We start from the raw sequence: 6,000 nt of genomic DNA on the forward strand, positions 1-6,000 counted from the left end.
TGGACCTGACCATACCCTGGAACTTCCCAATCTGTATGCGTGATGATAACTGTCATTAACCAAGTCAATGGCTGTGATAACATGTAGTTCAAGCAAAAGTAAATATCCAGATTTAATTCCAGTATTTTCTTAACAAAATGTAGGAAAATTGGAAGAAGTAGTGTGGAGATTGCATTTAACTAGGGCTGGCAAGGTTTGGAGAATTATTTAAGTAATTTAAACACTGCTGTTATCTATATTATTGGTCTTTTTGCTTCAGTTACTTTCAGTAATAAACCTACTGTGTTTGAACTCAGAGAAATGCTGTGAAAAACCTCTTCTGTCAAAGATGCTTTGAGAAGCAGGTTATATGGCAACTTTACAAGTATGACCTCTCATGTAATAAGCTTGTTTTATGCTTTTGATAGATTCGTATCTCTTTTCTATCCAGCTGACAATATCATACTTGTCATTGTTTACGTAATGGATTCTGTGTATGTGCAGAAGCTGTTTTTCCCAGTAGTGTTGCTGCTGGATCCCTCCATGGAATCTCACTCAACCACAACTTCGATGTTGTGGTTACCACCAATAAGCTCCTTTATGGTTTATTCAATATAACATTACCAGTGTGACATTGCCATTATTCAGAACATGCTTTGTTTCTTGTATCACTAGTCACCTTATCTTAGACTGTTAAATAAAGTTTTATTACTATTATTTGACATCCTTTCCAAAGGGCTCTGTGCCATTTGGGTCTTATTCTGCATCTCATAGCTACATTTTTGGAAATGCAGCTGATGCAGACTAAGGATATGGAAATATTTGCACTAGTTCTTTCAAACCATGTTATAGTTCTTGTTTGTATTGCTCAGTTGCCCTTTCTCATTTTGATATTTTGTATCGATAAACTTTAAAGGAAATAACAATTAGATGAGTTCTTAGTCAGTGTCCATTCCAAACAGAAAAATTCTGAATATGTTTTGACTATTTCCTGTGAAGACAGGTATATTTTTATTGTTTCCAAAAGTAGTAATTGTGAAGTTGTTTTTATGTTTAAAATTTGCTTTTTCACTTTCATTAAGCAGCTTGAGAAGTTGTCATATATTATTCAGTAAGGTTGCGACCTTGCTTTTCTATGAAAATGCCAATTGCCTCATTTCCATTTATTTTTCTTTCTTGTAGATTTGTATTTCTGGAAGCGTTTGCAGTTTCAGTGTACTATTCTACAAGGCCAAATGCATTATACTTGTGTTACTCTGCATGCTGAGTAGAGCTGGGATTGTTTAGCTTTCAGAAGAGAAGACTCAAGGGGGAATCTTAACAACATTTTTAAATACCTGATGGAAGGGAGTAAAGAGGCAGAACCAGACTTCTCAATGTTGCCCAATGACAGGATAGGATGCAATGGGCACAAACTGAAATACAAGAAATTCCATTTGAACAAACTTTTTTAATATAAGGGATCGAACACTGGAACAGTGATCTCCAGAGAGGTTGTAAATTCTCCATTATTGGAAATACTCAAAACCCAACTGGACATGGTCCTGAGCAAGCTGCTTTAGCTGTCTGTGGTCTTACCGTGGGGTTGAACTAGGTGATCTCCAGAGGCCCCTTCCTACCTCAGCCATTCTATGGTTCTATGATACTCTCATAGTGAACGAACAGAAACAACTCCCCAGAAAGAGGCAAGTAACTATTTTTCAGATTCATTTGAGCACCACTTCAGCCTACTGTAGGGCCTCTATAAGCCACGTTCAGCTCCAAACTGTATTTTCAATGGGAGATTCTTTGATGTGGCAAATATATTAACACACAAAGATTTTAGAGTATAACCCACACAGAACAAGAAGAATTATTCCATGTACAATTAGGAGTTTATCAAGTCTAGAAAGCTGAAATTACATTTTAAAGAAAGAAGACTTTAGATTGAGTAAGAAGAAAAAAAATTCTAGAATTTGTTCTGGAATTCTGGAACAGAATTCTGTGATGTGGCAAAAGTTCTTTTCTGACTATTGTTAGAAATGGTGTTAATAGCATGTTCAAGTTTTTATTTTTTAATCATAATTCTTACTGTGATTCCTAAACTAGGCTTCAACAATTCAGGGCACACTGTACAAATGCGCAGTTAAAGATGATCCATTCCCAGAAAAGGATACACAGGACTGATCAAAGTAATAGGATGGGAGTTCAAAAATTTGTTCACAGTATAAACAGGATTGTGGATAAGTTACTTCCAGTTTGTAACCTACATCCTTCAGTTAGCATAGCACTGATGCTACATATGGATGGCAGGAAGGGAGAAGCTGGGTCAGGAAATCTGTTGTTCCTTCCCCTTCAGTTCAGAATGAACCCTAAATATTCAATCTTTCTCTGATCTTTTGTTCCATTTTTAAAAATCACAGTCTCCACCAAGTTGTTATTTACCCAAGCACCATTTTTTGATCCTTTGCCCTGGTGACCATCTGCCCTCTTGTCTGGTCTCCTTTCCGCCGGTGTCCATCCTCTCCATTTCTGCTTTCTCTCCTTTCTGACCTTCCCATTTCATCCCACCTTCTAATTTCATTCTGCTTCTTTCCAGTTTTCTCATTTCCTCCGTGTCCTTGGCCTGAAGTTGCTTTCCAGCCCACTACGGTGTGTAATTTTGAAAGCTAACAGTGGAGTGGAGGATTGTTGTGGTGTTTATTAGCTACCCCTGATTGGTAACTCCACGATAAGAAGGGAGAAGCTACTTATTTTATCTTATACAATACCACCCTCCGCTGGCAGTTTCTTCTTCCTTCCCTCTGCATTTCACTGATGGCTACAGCAATATCTAGGTAGCTCCTGCCTTCAAAATTCACAGGAGAATTATCATTTAGAAAGGCTGAATAGCTTGTCTTTTTATTAGGAAAAAATAAACAACAGTATTGTACCTTCTTTCTACCCCTTACGTTGGATTGTGTTAACATGAGGGTTTATTTAGCTCCTTTTCAGACATCTTTTTTATTTCAACTCCTCTTTCTTCATTGCTACGTTCAGTCTCCCATAGTGGCCTCCAGCTTCCCCATGCCACAACACAATGAGGTCCTTTCCTGGAGCCAAAGCAGGCTCCAGAAACCAGGCTCTGTTGTCAGCTGGACTTGGTGCTCTGCTCAATGCAGATGGAAGAGGATGTGTTATGTGGATTCCTCCCACCTCAGCCCTGAGATGACTGGGCAGTGAACTGGGGGTCCCTCAGGCTCCTCAGCTTTCTAATCTGGAACATCAAAGGAGAGGCACCTTCTGGTATGCATCAGCTTTTTGCACCACATTGACTCTCAGCCAGACAAATGGCTTTGGAGGAGCCAGCTCAAGGCTGATTTTGGCACAGAAGAAGTTAAAAACCCAAAACTTTCTGTATAGCAGCTATGCAAGATACACTGTGGGCTGGCAGAGTATCCTTATTACCCATTCAGGGCTGGCTCTTTGCTATGAACTTGTTAGAGGCAAGACAAGATAGTGCCTCATCCCTATACATTTAACACCACAGACATCAGACTGCTTTTTACAGTTCCGGTTATGAATACCTCTCCCCTGTGCCATGCAGCCACCTTCTCCAATGCCCTGAGCTTCCTTTCTTACAGACTCTTTCAGCTCATCCTCACTCCAGTCACTTTCTGTGTGCCTCTCCTCCCTCCCTCCGGCCATTACCTTGTCTCTTTCCTGCCTATCTTTAACATCCCCTGCCCAAAGGACAAGTAAACAAAAGTAGCTGAACTGCCATGAAATTTGCAGGCTGTTACTCCTCTTGCTCTGCTTGTATATTTAATGTTTCTCTCTAGCTTTTATCTGCTTGTCTTTTTAGATAAGAAGCTGTTGTGGAATAGGGATGCTGTGTGTGTATTGTACAAGCCCCACTTTCATAACTCCTATGGTAACAAATATAATAAATGCTACTGCCACACTATATTTGAAGGTCATCAGAGGCTGCTGTTGCTATGCCTTGAGAGTGCTAGTGGCAGCTATTTTACTGCTGTCTGGTTGAGATCTGTTTGGGATCCTGCTTCTGCAAACAGGTCCTGCTTGTGAAACTGACCACTGGCATCTCATCAGGCTGGAAGCTTTTTTGGGGTACCAGATGCTTTCCTGGGTGCCAGCTTCCATGAAAATGTTCCAGGAGCATTTTATAGACTAGCCCTTTAAAACAAGCAGGTCTCATTGACCTGTCTTCACATGTGAGGACATGGGGACATGTGGCATTGGGTGGCAGCTCCAACTTACTTCCTCAAACAGCTTGAATAGCTTGGGATGAAAGAAAGGGATGGATGGAGGGATGCCACTGCCCTGAGTTTCTTCCATTTACCACAGATGCTTCTGGTTTCAGTTTGAATGAGCATTTTTAAGAACTTCTGTAACTTGTGTAACAATACCCGAAGTCCATCTGTGTTTACATGCAGCTAGCGGTGGAGCTACAGCAGCACACACTCAGCATTGCTCTTGAAAGTGAGGCAAGAAAAAAACTAAGCAGTCAGGCAGTGCAAAGTTCCATATTACTTTTTTAGCAGTGACTGAATTATCTAGTTTAAAACAAGCATGGTTATCCTTATTTGAAGCACAGAAAGTGTAGAATCCTAGGTTAGGGTGGTAGCACCTCTCATGGGGAGTCCATGCAGGGTTTTAGTAGCTGTCTTGTCTTGCTCTACAGTCTCCACATGGGTAAGTGTGCTCATCATATGTGAAGAAGCTCCTGCTTTCTTAGGACCTAAGTTTTCTCTGAAAATAATTTGTGGGCTATCCATGAGGGCCATTTGCTCAAATACCTTTGAAGTGTTCGTCAGTCAAATGGCTGTGCTTTGTAGGAATTCTATATGCAGGGTGTTTGCTTTACCCTCAGAAAGTGATAAACATACGATTGTCTACACTAGACTACAAAAACAAGGTGAAAGCAACATTCTGTCCTACTTTCATGTTGAAGATAATGTCAATTTCCTATTTATCCCCATTTTTCTGTCCACATATTTTTCCCTGGATCTCATTTTCAGCCAAGACAAACATGTCTACATATCTTAGCATTGAAATTGGCTTTCTGTTCTTAGCTGGAAAGAATTAACTATTTTGGGAAATCAACACCTTTTTGAGAACAGTGCAAGGGAATGGCTTGCTAAGCTGAAATTCCTGAACTGGTGTTGTTGCGTTTTAGTAGTAGTAGTGTAATCTGGACAGCTGATTTTAAAACAGAGAACAATACTTAGAAGAAGCAACTTTTTTTTTTGTGCTAAGGGCTTTCATGAATAAGCATGTGGGATGTCTGTGGCTGATCTGGGTTTCAGGTCAGATATATAGGGCAGGGTGCAATACAAATTGTTGATAGTCAGGCTTTCTAGCTGTCAAGTGGGGCAGTTTCCCACACTGATATCTTCAGGACTGTAGTTTCAGGATTAGTGCTGTCTGGATTTGGGGGCAGACATCTGTCAAATCTACTCCTTCAAAACAGAAGTGGGATGCAATTTATACCACAGAATGAATTTAAGTGTGAGATATTCCCTTTCACAGAAAGTCTAACACTGTGTTAGGATATGGCAAGATCAGTGGCCGCTTCTGAGAAACATTACAAATGTTTTTAAACTCTGTGCAATAAAATGTAACTTAGATAAGTCAGTAAAATCTCCAAACAAGTTAGGCAATATGACACATGAAGGTCAGAAAAGAGAAGTTAATTTGCATAGATTAAAAGACTGAGTTCTTGATGTTATGGAAGTGATTAGCAAAAATCCCACTGTGGTTAGCAAAAATCCCTCATGGTGACCAGGATTTCATCCTGAAGCATAATGTGAAAGCAAGTGTAAAAACCCAAATAAACCTACACAATAAAAAGAGAATAGAATGCAGATGTTGTAATGAAATAAAATGGGTCATAAAGAAGAACTAGAGAGGGGAGAAACAGGAGGTCGTGTAGTAGCAAACAATAATAACAATATGAGAAATAACAATGATGGAAAGCAATGGCATATGATGCTATGTATGTTCATTAAATGCTGTGGAAACAGAGGTCATTTTTACCTA

Source organism: Calonectris borealis, chromosome 3, assembly GCF_964195595.1.
Source record: "Calonectris borealis chromosome 3, bCalBor7.hap1.2, whole genome shotgun sequence".
In the NCBI taxonomy this organism is placed as follows: domain Eukaryota; kingdom Metazoa; phylum Chordata; class Aves; order Procellariiformes; family Procellariidae; genus Calonectris; species Calonectris borealis.